The 12,011-nt window shown below is 50.3% G+C and overlaps 1 long non-coding RNA gene across 1 annotated transcript; it reads right to left on the bottom strand.

Annotated features, from left to right (window-relative positions):
• Positions 1-707: 707 nt before the first annotated feature.
• On the bottom strand, positions 708-10,208 carry LOC122392127. Its single transcript, XR_006258466.1, has 3 exons — positions 8,520-10,208; positions 1,727-1,811; positions 708-1,363 (listed from the first exon to the last, which is right to left on the bottom strand). It is a non-coding gene; the product is annotated as an uncharacterized LOC122392127 (long non-coding RNA).
• Positions 10,209-12,011: the final 1,803 nt, after the last annotated feature.

Genomic DNA, 12,011 nt, shown 5'->3' with positions numbered 1-12,011 from the left:
GACACCTTCTCTGCAACTGCTGTCATCAGCTCTGCCTTGAGTCCTGGTAGCGCCGCTAGATGTGTGAAGAAATAGACATCTGACAATTGGCTGACTTCCCTGCCTCCCGGCCGCTACTCAGGTCCACCACTCGCCGTTGTCAGTGCACGGGTTTCTAGCAAGCTCCAGCCTAGTATTGATCTTATTCAGTATTTACGGTACGAAGATTTGATAACGGAATGTGACGTTTCCACATCATGCTTGATGGTTGAAGTTTGCAACGTTAACAACTACCAAGTCAAGTCGCAGCCCCAGTCATCTGGCACGTCTCTGTCATCGAATAAAGCCAATGAACAAGAAAGTTATTATTTTCCAGCATAAATGAAAATATATAACACTGCTACAGGCGGTACGCGGATGTCATGCACCTTACACACAACGATTCAATCGAATAAAAACTGGATTAACCATAAATAATAACAGTACAGCACTGGATTAACCATAAATAATAACAGTACAGCACCAAACACTTGAGATGCACATTATAGTACTTTAGAATTTAGATGCACAGAGGAGTAATGAGACTAAAAGTTTTAGCACGCCCTATCTTAAAAAATATTGAACGAGATATTTCCACAGTGCAAAAACAAAACCGAAATCCGACAAAAAAACGATTCCAGGTTCAATGTCCACAGATTTAAAAACAAAACTTTCAAGTGCCCCCAATGTAAAAAAAAAATGACCAAAGACGGAATTGTAACAAAGAATAAATAAAGATATGTGCGGCAAACGAAGAGCGGCACTGGACGAGCGTCTGCTCAAAGTAGGCGCCCAGAGTTACTCCTTAGCCCAGCGGGCAGCAGCAAATGAATTACAGCCAAAGGAAGAATATGCATTAGTCTATTAAGGCTCATCGCACCATGACGAGGCACAGCTCGGATAACGCGATTCGCCTGCGTCCTCCAGGCGAGAAGCACCTCGAGTAGGCTGCCGTGTCTTGACCAACTGCCGCATCCGTCGTCCGCGCCGCAGGCCTCCCAGCGGCCATGTTCCAACGGAGCCGTGAGCTTCACCGTCTCCCGCTCCGCCTCTACAAGGTGGATGGAGGCCTGGCCGGACGGGTGGTACAAGGACATCTGGAGCTCCTGCTGCCGGGCCCGGTGGAAGGAGTAGATCGCCGCTCCGCGGTCGACATCCACCAGCTCCGAGCCGGCCACCAGTCCAGCTCGGAGTAGTGCCTCCATCGCATCGGCCGTCGACCGGCGTGGGGCCCGGATGTGACTAGTGCAGCTCCGTGGGGTGCCCTGCCGCGCTCTGCCGAGTGTGCAGAGAGCAGGTAGACTGGTGGCGGTGAAGGAAACAAGCTGTTACCTTCTTTTGGGATCTGTAAAGAAGCATTCCACTAAAAACTACAACCAAAACGTTTTCCATATTTTTTACAGAACACAATGCAGTAGCCCAAATAGATATGAAGTATGTGAAGACAACAGTCTACTGCCATTAGATAACTGATCCTGATGGACAAATACTTTAGATACTAGTATATCATAAGGTGGTTCAAAGGCACACTTTGCAGCTCCAGTAAAAAATCACTGTTTTTCATACTTCATACTGTAAGGGGAAAGGGTGGGGTGGGGATGCAGCCAAGAGTGCATCATATAGGGTTGTAGTCTCCCCGCCGTATACGGAGGGGAGACCCATACCAGAACGTAGATTGTGAAACAATGTAAGTGTCTGCCAATATTACCTTTTCCAGAAGAGTTGAAAAACAGCAATGGGTCAGCTCTTGTGATAAGCACCATGCAGTGTTGGCTGCACTTCAATCTTGTCTCCTGTAAAAAAAAAACAGTATCACTGTATGATTGACAGTTTGATTGCATTTCCTTCAAGCTGCAACATCTCCATTTTAGACATTTTCAGTTCCCACTTGCGCACGGCACCCTACTAACCGGTCTCTAGCGATGTGCCAAATCTGAGCACAATCGGCCCGGCCGTTCTCGAGATCTAGAAGCGTCACCCTGCACATGTGCACGTGCAGTTGCACCCCAACCGTGACACATTTAAACACATTGCCCGGTGGGTGCCTACATCCTTTTTATAATGTAGTTATTGTCATTACAATCAAGTTGTACCGTGCTATTGTCATTACAACAAAAGTGACACCTCTCTGTTTTACACGTGTCACGTGCAGTGGGGGTTACCCGCATGCATTGTCCATAGTAAAATACTTCTAAGAAGGGCACACACTACCCCACACAAAAAACCGCAAGTGTAACGGTCCAGTGGCTGCGGAGATATAAGTCGTACAAAAACGTCCCTACAGCGGCCGGCCGCTAATATTTAGCATTAAATTCGTGTCTCATCCTTCTATGGGAGGTATCCCCGTCACCTGTTCGTATACTGTCTGAGCGAAGGCCATATATGGGTGTGAGCTCAAATCTCGGTAATGTCGTGCTTTTATACTAAATTTCTCGAAAACGGCACGGTGACTGGCCATGTCATGTCCGGCCGCCACCCAGCCGCCCGCCGCGCCTGGCCGGGCTGCTGCTTCGCCGGCCGGGTGGCGCGGGCGGCCCTCCTGGCTCCCGCCCGTCTGGGATGCGCTCCCCATCCGCAGGGCGTCGGCGGCGCCCAAGAGGCACAAGAATAACGGCGGTGTTGCGGGCGGCTTGTGGGGTTACGGTGCCGCGCTCCTTCCCCGGCCCCTCGCCGTCCGTCCCCCCTCCCCGGTGCCGTTTTCTTCCAGGGGAGGCGCCCCGGCCGCCGTGCTGGGGCGTAACGCAGTCCGTGCTTTTAGCACAGCAAAATATCCACCCAGGCTAGATTAAAGTCACAACAACCTAGGATTAAGAGTGGCTACAGACTTCAGACTTTATGCAGACTTAACATTGAGGTATTATATGTGCAACTAAATGACACACATGGTGTTTGTTCTAACCTTCTCAACAGAAAGTGGACGTGTCAGGACAGCACCCCTTGGTGACCATTATACTCAAGGGGTGTAGGAACTGATTCCCCAGGGGTGAAGCGATAGAAGCAAAAACATGAGTCACTAGTTCCCTCCTGTGTCTTCCCTCCAGCAGGGAAAAATATATGCGTGATGCCCAATGTGACTGATAACTGCATATCATAAAGCTGGAAATATTGTACAAAGTTGTGACAACACAAGCAAACTATGCATGTCACTGCTCTTGTTATTGCTATATGAGACCCCACAAGACACAAAAATATGCATGGTAAATGTAGCGTGACGCAAGGATGAATGTGAGCCGTATAAGTGTGAGTCAGCTTCAGCGTCGAGCTGTGAACCGGTGACCCAGCGTTGGTCATAGCCGCCGGCATCTGATGCCGGCAGGGCCGAGTTACACCCTGCAAGTAGCTGGGCCGGGCATGACGTATGGGAGCATGATTGGCTGGTTATGATGTGAGATATATGACGTATGACAGCGCGATTGGTTGGTGATGATGTGAGATGTGTGTCTGCGAGCTGTGGATGTGCCAGGAGGGGGATTGTGAGTTTAGTTGGCTGGAAGGTGTAGAGGAGAGCAGAATAGATCTTCTTCTTGTGCTGGACGGTGACTTTTAAGTCAGTACGACAAGCTATTTCGGCCTTCTCGACTAAGTGTTGTGATTATGTCTGACGTAGAAGAGGGCAGTGGTGCACCGGTAGCTGGTACCAATACCATGGAACCAGAGTTTCCTGCGCCTGCATTCGATCTGCGGGCAATACCGGAGTTCGACGGCAGCGGTGACGTCGTCAGATGGCTGGAGCAGGCGACACAGCTGTGTGCCCTGCGTCGTGTGTCACTGGCCGCTGTCATACCCACACGCCTGAGGGACCAGGCGTACGAGGTGTGGGCCACCCTCTCCTCCACCGAGCAGCGGGATGCTGCAATCGTCCGCCAAAAACTGCATCGTGCATTTGCATTGGGACCCGACGCGGCTATGTATGAGCTGTATCACCGACGTCTACAACCGGGCGAGTCTGTGGATGCCTACCTGGGATCAGTCAAGCGGCTGATATCCCTCATAGGTTCAGTGTCCAACGAAGTGATGACGACGCACTTCCTGCAAGGTCTGCCGCCGGAGGTGCGGCTAACAGTACGTAACAGTGCTGGAGATGAAACTCTCTCCTTGGAGCGAGCCGTCGCCGTCGCTAGGTCAACGTTGGCGATGGCGGCCAGGGAGAGAGCGACTGCATCGGTGGCTGTCGTCCAGCCGCCGCCATCATATGTACAGCAGCAGCGGGGAGCCAGAGGGACGGGTCGCCGTCCACCACTGCGGTGTTGGACCTGTAACCAGGTAGGCCACATCGCCCGGCTCTGCCCAAACGGGCACGGCGACGGCGCTACATCAGCGCCACGGGCTCCGCCGTCGCCAGCTGCCGCAGTGACCCAAGAGCCCCCATCATCGACATCAATGTAAATGGGCGCAAGTGCCGAGCACTCGTCGACACAGGGTGCAGCGAGACAGTGGTGTGGAAGGGCATGGTGTCCTGCTGGGAGCGGAGTGACGCCAGCTTGGTCGCTGTCAACGACAGCCCGGTGCTGTGCTGTGGGCGGGCTGTGGTCAGCCTTGGAGTGCGCGGGGCGACAGTGAGTGTGCGGGCGGTCGTCGTACCGGCCCGGTTGCTGGGCGTAGACGTGTTGCTGGGCATGACCGGCATTGACGCCCTGCAGGGCGTGAGTGTAAGTGGAGGATCCGTTCGCTTCGGGAGCGACAACCCAGTTGCGAGCGTCGACACGGCTGCTGTGGTGCAGCGTGAGGCCCCGCCGGAGCGGGAGGTGTGTCGTGCGGTCGACACGGCTGCTGTGGTGCAGTGTGAGGTCCCGCCGGAGCGGGAGGTGTGTCGAGCGGTCGACACGGCTGCTGTGGTGCAGCGTGAGGCCCCGCCGGAGCGGGAGGTGTGTCGAGCGGTTGACACGGCTGCTGTGGTGCAGCGTGAGGTCCCGCCGGAGCGGGAGGTGTGTCGAGCGGTCGACACGGCTACTGTGGTGCAGCGTGAGGCCTCGCCGGAGCGGGAGGTGTGTCGTGCGGTCGACACGGCTGCTGTGGTGCAGCGTGAGGTCCCGCCGGAGCGGGAGGTGTGTCGAGCGGTCGACACGGAGCCGGAGCTAAGGATTGACGAGACTGACTTCACGGCTGTGTTCGATGATGTGTGGACAGTCCGTTGGAAATGGGCCGGTGGCGTGGCTCCGCCCCCGCTTGGAAACTCGATAGCTCAGTACGGTGTGCCGAGTTGTGCGCGTGAAAAATTCGATGCAGAGCTGGCGCTGTGGATTAGTGAGGGCTGGCTGCGCGAATACGATGAGACGATGTACGGTCCCGCACAGGGATTGATCCCGTTGATGGTGGTTACTCAGGCAGCGAAGGACAAGGTGCGGCCGGTGTTAGATTATCGGGAACTCAATCAACACCTGACACGTCACACAGCCGACGCTGACGTCTGCGTGGAAGAGCTGCGAAGGTGGCGACGTCACGGACGCCGGGTCGCTGTCCTGGATCTGAAGAAAGCTTTTCTTCAGCTTCGTGTGGACCCGGCCCTGTGGCCGTACCAGACAGTCATCGTGCAAGGGCGGCGGTACTGCCTGACCAGGGTCGGCTTTGGGCTCAGTATCGCGCCTCTGATCATGAAGGCTGTGGTCAGGAAGGTGCTCGCACAGAGCCCCGGGTTGGCAGAGGCAGTGCTGCCTTACGCCGATGATCTGCTGGTCAACGAAGCGGTGGTCTCGGCTGATGAGGTTGCCGAGCACTTCGCTCGATTCGGGCTCACATGCAAGCCGCCGGAGCGGGTCGCGACCGGTGCACGTATGCTGGGCCTTCGTGTCGCCGAGAGCGACGGGCCGGCACTCCAGTGGAGTAGGGACGGGGAGTCACCAACGCAGGCTCCACCCGTGCTAACGCGGCGATCTGTCTTCGCGTGGGCCGGCCAGCTGACATCTCATGTGCCGGTCGCAGGCTGGCTGCGGCCGGCCGCTGCATGGATGAAGCGGACTGCCAACCGCCTCAGCCCGGACTGGGACACTCCGATCGTCAGCGAGGAACTACAACGTGAGGTGGATGAGGTGTCACGGCGGTTTCGAGCATGTGACCCGGCACGCGGCCAGTGGTGTGTGACAGGGACGAGCGTCGTGGTGTGGACCGACGCCAGCTCCATCGCCCGCGGTGTCGTGCTCACTGACCCTGACACGGGCGCCATCATCGAGGACGCGTCCTGGCTGCGTGCCGAATCGGAGAGGGACGTGCACATCAATATCTCAGAACTGGATGCCGCTCTCAACGGTGTCAACCTGGCGGTAGCATGGGGCTTCCGTCGCCTGACGCTCCGGACAGACTCGGTGACGGTGCACCGCTGGCTGAGTGACGCGCTGTCGGGTAAGGCAAGGCTGCGAACCAAGGCGCAGTCCGAAATGCTTATCCGACGGCGCGTGGCTGTTTTCCGTCAGCTCGTCATCGAGTACGAACTGGAGGTCACTATCGAGCTGGTCGCGTCAGCGGTCAACCGTGCTGATGAGGTGACGCGGGTGCCCAACGCCTGGCTGCAGACTGCCGACCAGCCAACCACTGATTCGTCCAAAGCACAACCGGTGGCTGTCGCTGCCATCACAAGTGCCTCAGCGAGTGACATCCGCACCATCCACGAAAACATCGGTCACCAAGGAGTGAGGAGAACGTTGTGGTACGCCCGACGTGAGCTGGGGGTGAGGCGGGTGTCAAAACCAGCTGTGCGAGACGTGGTCAGACGATGCCAGACGTGTGCCTCGATTGACCCGGCGCCGGAGCGCTGGCCCGGTGGGTCACTCGGAACAGAACGCACGTGGGATCGCCTGGCCATGGATGTCACCCACGTGCACGGCCACCCATACCTGACGCTGGTGGACTGCGGGCCGTCGAGGTACGCCATATGGCGACGGCTTCGCCGGGCAGGAGCTCTGGAGATTGTGAGTGAGCTGGAGAACGTGTTTCTAGAGCGTGGAGCCCCGGCGGAAATACTCACGGACAATGCGACAGAGTTCCGTGGCCGGGTCATGTTAGCGTTCGCGGCTCGCTGGGACGTATCCATCCGGTTCCGCGCTGCCTACGAGCCCGGCGGGAACGGCATCGTCGAGCGCCATCATCGTACCATCAAAGTGATGGTGGCCCGGCAGTCCTGCTCCGTTGCTGAAGCAGTCCATCGATACAACGTGACACCGAAGGATGGCAGTGACCCGGCCACAGCTCCAATCAACGGGGTGCTTCGACACCCTGGCCGAGACGTTGACGTGACGCCCCGCAGAACCTCAGACGAGCCTGGTGACGCCCTGCCGCTGAAGAAACCCGGTGTATACCAGGTAGGGGACAAGGTGTGGGTTCGGCGGCGGGGCGACCGATGTTTTGTAAAGTCAGACGAGGGTATTGTGACAGGCGTCGTTTCGGCCCAGACAATCGAAGTCGATAATGTCCCACGACATGTGCGAAACCTCCGACATCGGTTGACCGTCCCTGAATGTCCGAGGCCAGGGGCTCTGCGAGCGCCAACGGTGGAGTGGTCTGATGACAGCGAGTGTGATGGCGTGTGTGTGTCGCCAGCTCCGAGTGATGTGACGGAGTCGGACACGCGGCCGCCCAGCGTCGCTCAGTCCCCGGACCCCGATCCACCGACCGGGTCCGATGTGTCCGCAGACGAGAGTGAAACGTTCGTGCCTGCGACGCTGCGGCGTGGTACGCGTGTTCGAAGAGAGCCGGAAAGATATGGCGATGGTGTGCCAGAGGATGTAGTTGATGCGTTGATTGAATGACATGTAACATGTAGAGTAATGTGGTTCTTCAGAACCAGGGGGTGATGTAGCGTGACGCAAGGATGAATGTGAGCCGTATAAGTGTGAGTCAGCTTCAGCGTCGAGCTGTGAACCGGTGACCCAGCGTTGGTCATAGCCGCCGGCATCTGATGCCGGCAGGGCCGAGTTACACCCTGCAAGTAGCTGGGCCGGGCATGACGTATGGGAGCATGATTGGCTGGTTATGATGTGAGATATATGACGTATGACAGCGCGATTGGTTGGTGATGATGTGAGATGTGTGTCTGCGAGCTGTGGATGTGCCAGGAGGGGGATTGTGAGTTTAGTTGGCTGGAAGGTGTAGAGGAGAGCAGAATAGATCTTCTTCTTGTGCTGGACGGTGACTTTTAAGTCAGTACGACAGTAAAAAGGGGCAACAATACATATACAATACATTCAAATGTAGCTTGTCAAAAAAATGATTATGAATTTCACTACATCAAAAGTGAATGAAATTAAGTGATAATCAAAGACTCTGGAAAAGAAGATCAGCATAACTACATATGTCTTGTTTCCAAAGCTAAAGTATGATCCTCAATGTTGCAAAAGTTGCTTGGCTTTTACAATAATGAACAATACAATAACTTTGAATAAAAAACAACATATGGTAAACACACTTCAAGGACATCCCAAGATCCATCCAACAATTGACATGCCTGTTTGGAATGCTGTTAAACATGCTATGATCTTCACAGAATAGGTAAAATCAACTCAAAATATTACCTTCTTTTATTACAAATAAAATCTTCCCATGAAATTCATTATTGTCACTGCAGAGCTTATTCAGTCAATTAGAGACTGTGCAGAGACTTCATCATTCAAACAATCAGAGAATCAATGTGCAGAGACTAACACTTTACAATCTAGTGACTTATCACAAACATCTTTTATGCTACAAGCTTATGCTTACTCAACACTTTTTCATGACTCAAATATGGTGGTGTTCATTTATTGTCACTGCAGAGCTTATTCAGTCAATTAGAGACTGTGCAGAGACTTCATCATTCAAACAATCAGAGAATCAATGTGCAGAGACTAACACTTTACAATCTAGTGACTTATCACAAACATCTTTTATGCTACAAGCTTATGCTTACTCAACACTTTTTCATGACTCAAATATGGTGGTGTTCATTTATTGTCACTGCAGAGCTTATTCAGTCAATTAGAGACTGTGCAGAGACTTCATCATTCAAACAATCAGAGAATCAATGTGCAGAGACTAACACTTTACAATCTAGTGACTTATCACAAACATCTTTTATGCTACAAGCTTAAATATGCATGGTAAAAAGGGGCAACAATACATATACAATACATTCAAATGTAGCTTGTCAAAAAAATGATTATGAATTTCACTACATCAAAAGTGAATGAAATTAAGTGATAATCAAAGACTCTGGAAAAGAAGATCAGCATAACTACATATGTCTTGTTTCCAAAGCTAAAGTATGATCCTCAATGTTGCAAAAGTTGCTTGGCTTTTACAATAATGAACAATACAATAACTTTGAATAAAAAACAACATATGGTAAACACACTTCAAGGACATCCCAAGATCCATCCAACAATTGACATGCCTGTTTGGAATGCTGTTAAACATGCTATGATCTTCACAGAATAGGTAAAATCAACTCAAAATATTACCTTCTTTTATTACAAATAAAATCTTCCCATGAAATTCATTATTGTCACTGCAGAGCTTATTCAGTCAATTAGAGACTGTGCAGAGACTTCATCATTCAAACAATCAGAGAATCAATGTGCAGAGACTAACACTTTACAATCTAGTGACTTATCACAAACATCTTTTATGCTACAAGCTTATGCTTATTCAACACTTTTTCATGACTCAAATATGGTGGTGTTCATTTATTGTCACTGCAGAGCTTATTCAGTCAATTAGAGACTGTGCAGAGACTTCATCATTCAAACAATCAGAGAATCAATGTGCAGAGACTAACACTTTACAATCTAGTGACTTATCACAAACATCTTTTATGCTACAAGCTTATGCTTACTTTTATGCTACAAGCTTATGCTTACTCAACACTTTTTCATGACTCAAATATGGTGGTGTTCATTTATTGTCACTGCAGAGCTTATTCAGTCAATTAGAGACTGTGCAGAGACTTCATCATTCAAACAATCAGAGAATCAATGTGCAGAGACTAACACTTTACAATCTAGTGACTTATCACAAACATCTTTTATGCTACAAGCTTATGCTTACTCAACACTTTTTCATGACTCAAATATGGTGGTGTTCATTTAAAGTGAAAACACTCATCCAGCACTAAGCAGATTATTTCTAAGCTCGTTTAAGTCCCAATTTCTGCTATATTTCGCTTGGAGTCACTTCATAGTTTGAACTCAAGGTGCCTTGTGGATTTACCTCAGGTATGTAGGTAAATCCACAAGCATTTATGGACTTTACCTCAGTTATGTAGCTGCTCCCTCAATTTAAGTTTCTCGTTAAATTTCATTGAGGCGTTGCAAGATGGGCTGTAGCCGAATTCTCTTCCCTGTTTAGTATGCTTACTCAACACTTTTTCATGACTCAAATATGGTGGTGTTCATTTAAATCTTTTATGCTACAAGCTTATGCTTACTCAACACTTTTTCATGACTCAAATATGGTGGTGTTCATTTAAAGTGAAAACACTCATCCAGCACTAAGCAGATTATTTCTAAGCTCGTTTAAGTCCCAATTTCTGCTATATTTCGCTTGGAGTCACTTCATAGTTTGAACTCAAGGTGCCTTGTGGATTTACCTCAGGTATGTAGGTAAATCCACAAGGATTTATGGACTTTACCTCAGTTATGTAGCTGCTCCCTCAATTTAAGTTTCTCGTTAAATTTCATTGAGGCGTTGCAAGATGGGCTGTAGCCGAATTCTCTTCCCTGTTTAGTATGCTTACTCAACACTTTTTCATGACTCAAATATGGTGGTGTTCATTTAAAGTGAAAACACTCATCCAGCACTAAGCAGATTATTTCTAAGCTCGTTTAAGTCCCAATTTCTGCTATATTTCGCTTGGAGTCACTTCATAGTTTGAACTCAAGGTGCCTTGTGGATTTACCTCAGGTATGTAGGTAAATCCACAAGGATTTATGGACTTTACCTCAGTTATGTAGCTGCTCCCTCAATTTAAGTTTCTCGTTAAATTTCATTGAGGCGTTGCAAGATGGGCTGTAGCCGAATTCTCTTCCCTGTTTAGCTGATGCTCATAATACCTGAACATTTTTAATTCCAATTTTTGTAGCTGTTAACAATTGGTAAAGGCCCATGTACCTAGACAACAATGACTTTACAGAGGAAACCCCTGGCTGTGTTTCATGGGCGCGCTGCCAGCCGCTGCCAGCGCATTCCGCGAGCTAGTGTCAACCTCAGGTAGTGTTGGAGGTATAGGCTTGTTGATGTCTCTATGGAAGCCAAAAGCGGCTGGCAGAGTGCCGCAATACACCACCCTTATTTTTGCACAATAATGCTGTGATAACTGTTCCTGCAAAAAATATAAGGTGAAGTGAAGTAAAATCAGGTCAAACATTAATATATACCCAAAAATAGCAGTGTATGGAGTACCTATATTCACATTACCAATAATATGATGCACAACAGGCCATAGAAAACCATATGGTGGTGTTCATTTAAAGTGAAAACACTCATCCAGCACTAAGCAGATTATTTCTAAGCTCGTTTAAGTCCCAATTTCTGCTATATTTCGCTTGGAGTCACTTCATAGTTTGAACTCAAGGTGCCTTGTGGATTTACCTCAGGTATGTAGGTAAATCCACAAGGATTTATGGACTTTACCTCAGTTATGTAGCTGCTCCCTCAATTTAAGTTTCTCGTTAAATTTCATTGAGGCGTTGCAAGATGGGCTGTAGCCGAATTCTCTTCCCTGTTTAGCTGATGCTCATAATACCTGAACATTTTTAATTCCAATTTTTGTAGCTGTTAACAATTGGTAAAGGCCCATGTACCTAGACAACAATGACTTTACAGAGGAAACCCCTGGCTGTGTTTCATGGGCGCGCTGCCAGCCGCTGCCAGCGCATTCCGCGAGCTAGTGTCAACCTCAGGTAGTGTTGGAGGTATAGGCTTGTTGATGTCTCTATGGAAGCCAAAAGCGGCTGGCAGAGTGCCGCAATACACCACCCTTATTTTTGCACAATAATGCTGTGATAACTGTTCCTGCAAAAAATATAAGG

The sequence above is a fragment of the Amphibalanus amphitrite genome, unplaced genomic scaffold (assembly GCF_019059575.1).
Source record: "Amphibalanus amphitrite isolate SeventyFive unplaced genomic scaffold, NRLGWU_Aamphi_draft 000470F_arrow, whole genome shotgun sequence".
NCBI lineage: Eukaryota > Metazoa > Arthropoda > Thecostraca > Balanomorpha > Balanidae > Amphibalanus > Amphibalanus amphitrite.
This window is presented reverse-complemented; position numbering and strand designations above follow the sequence as displayed.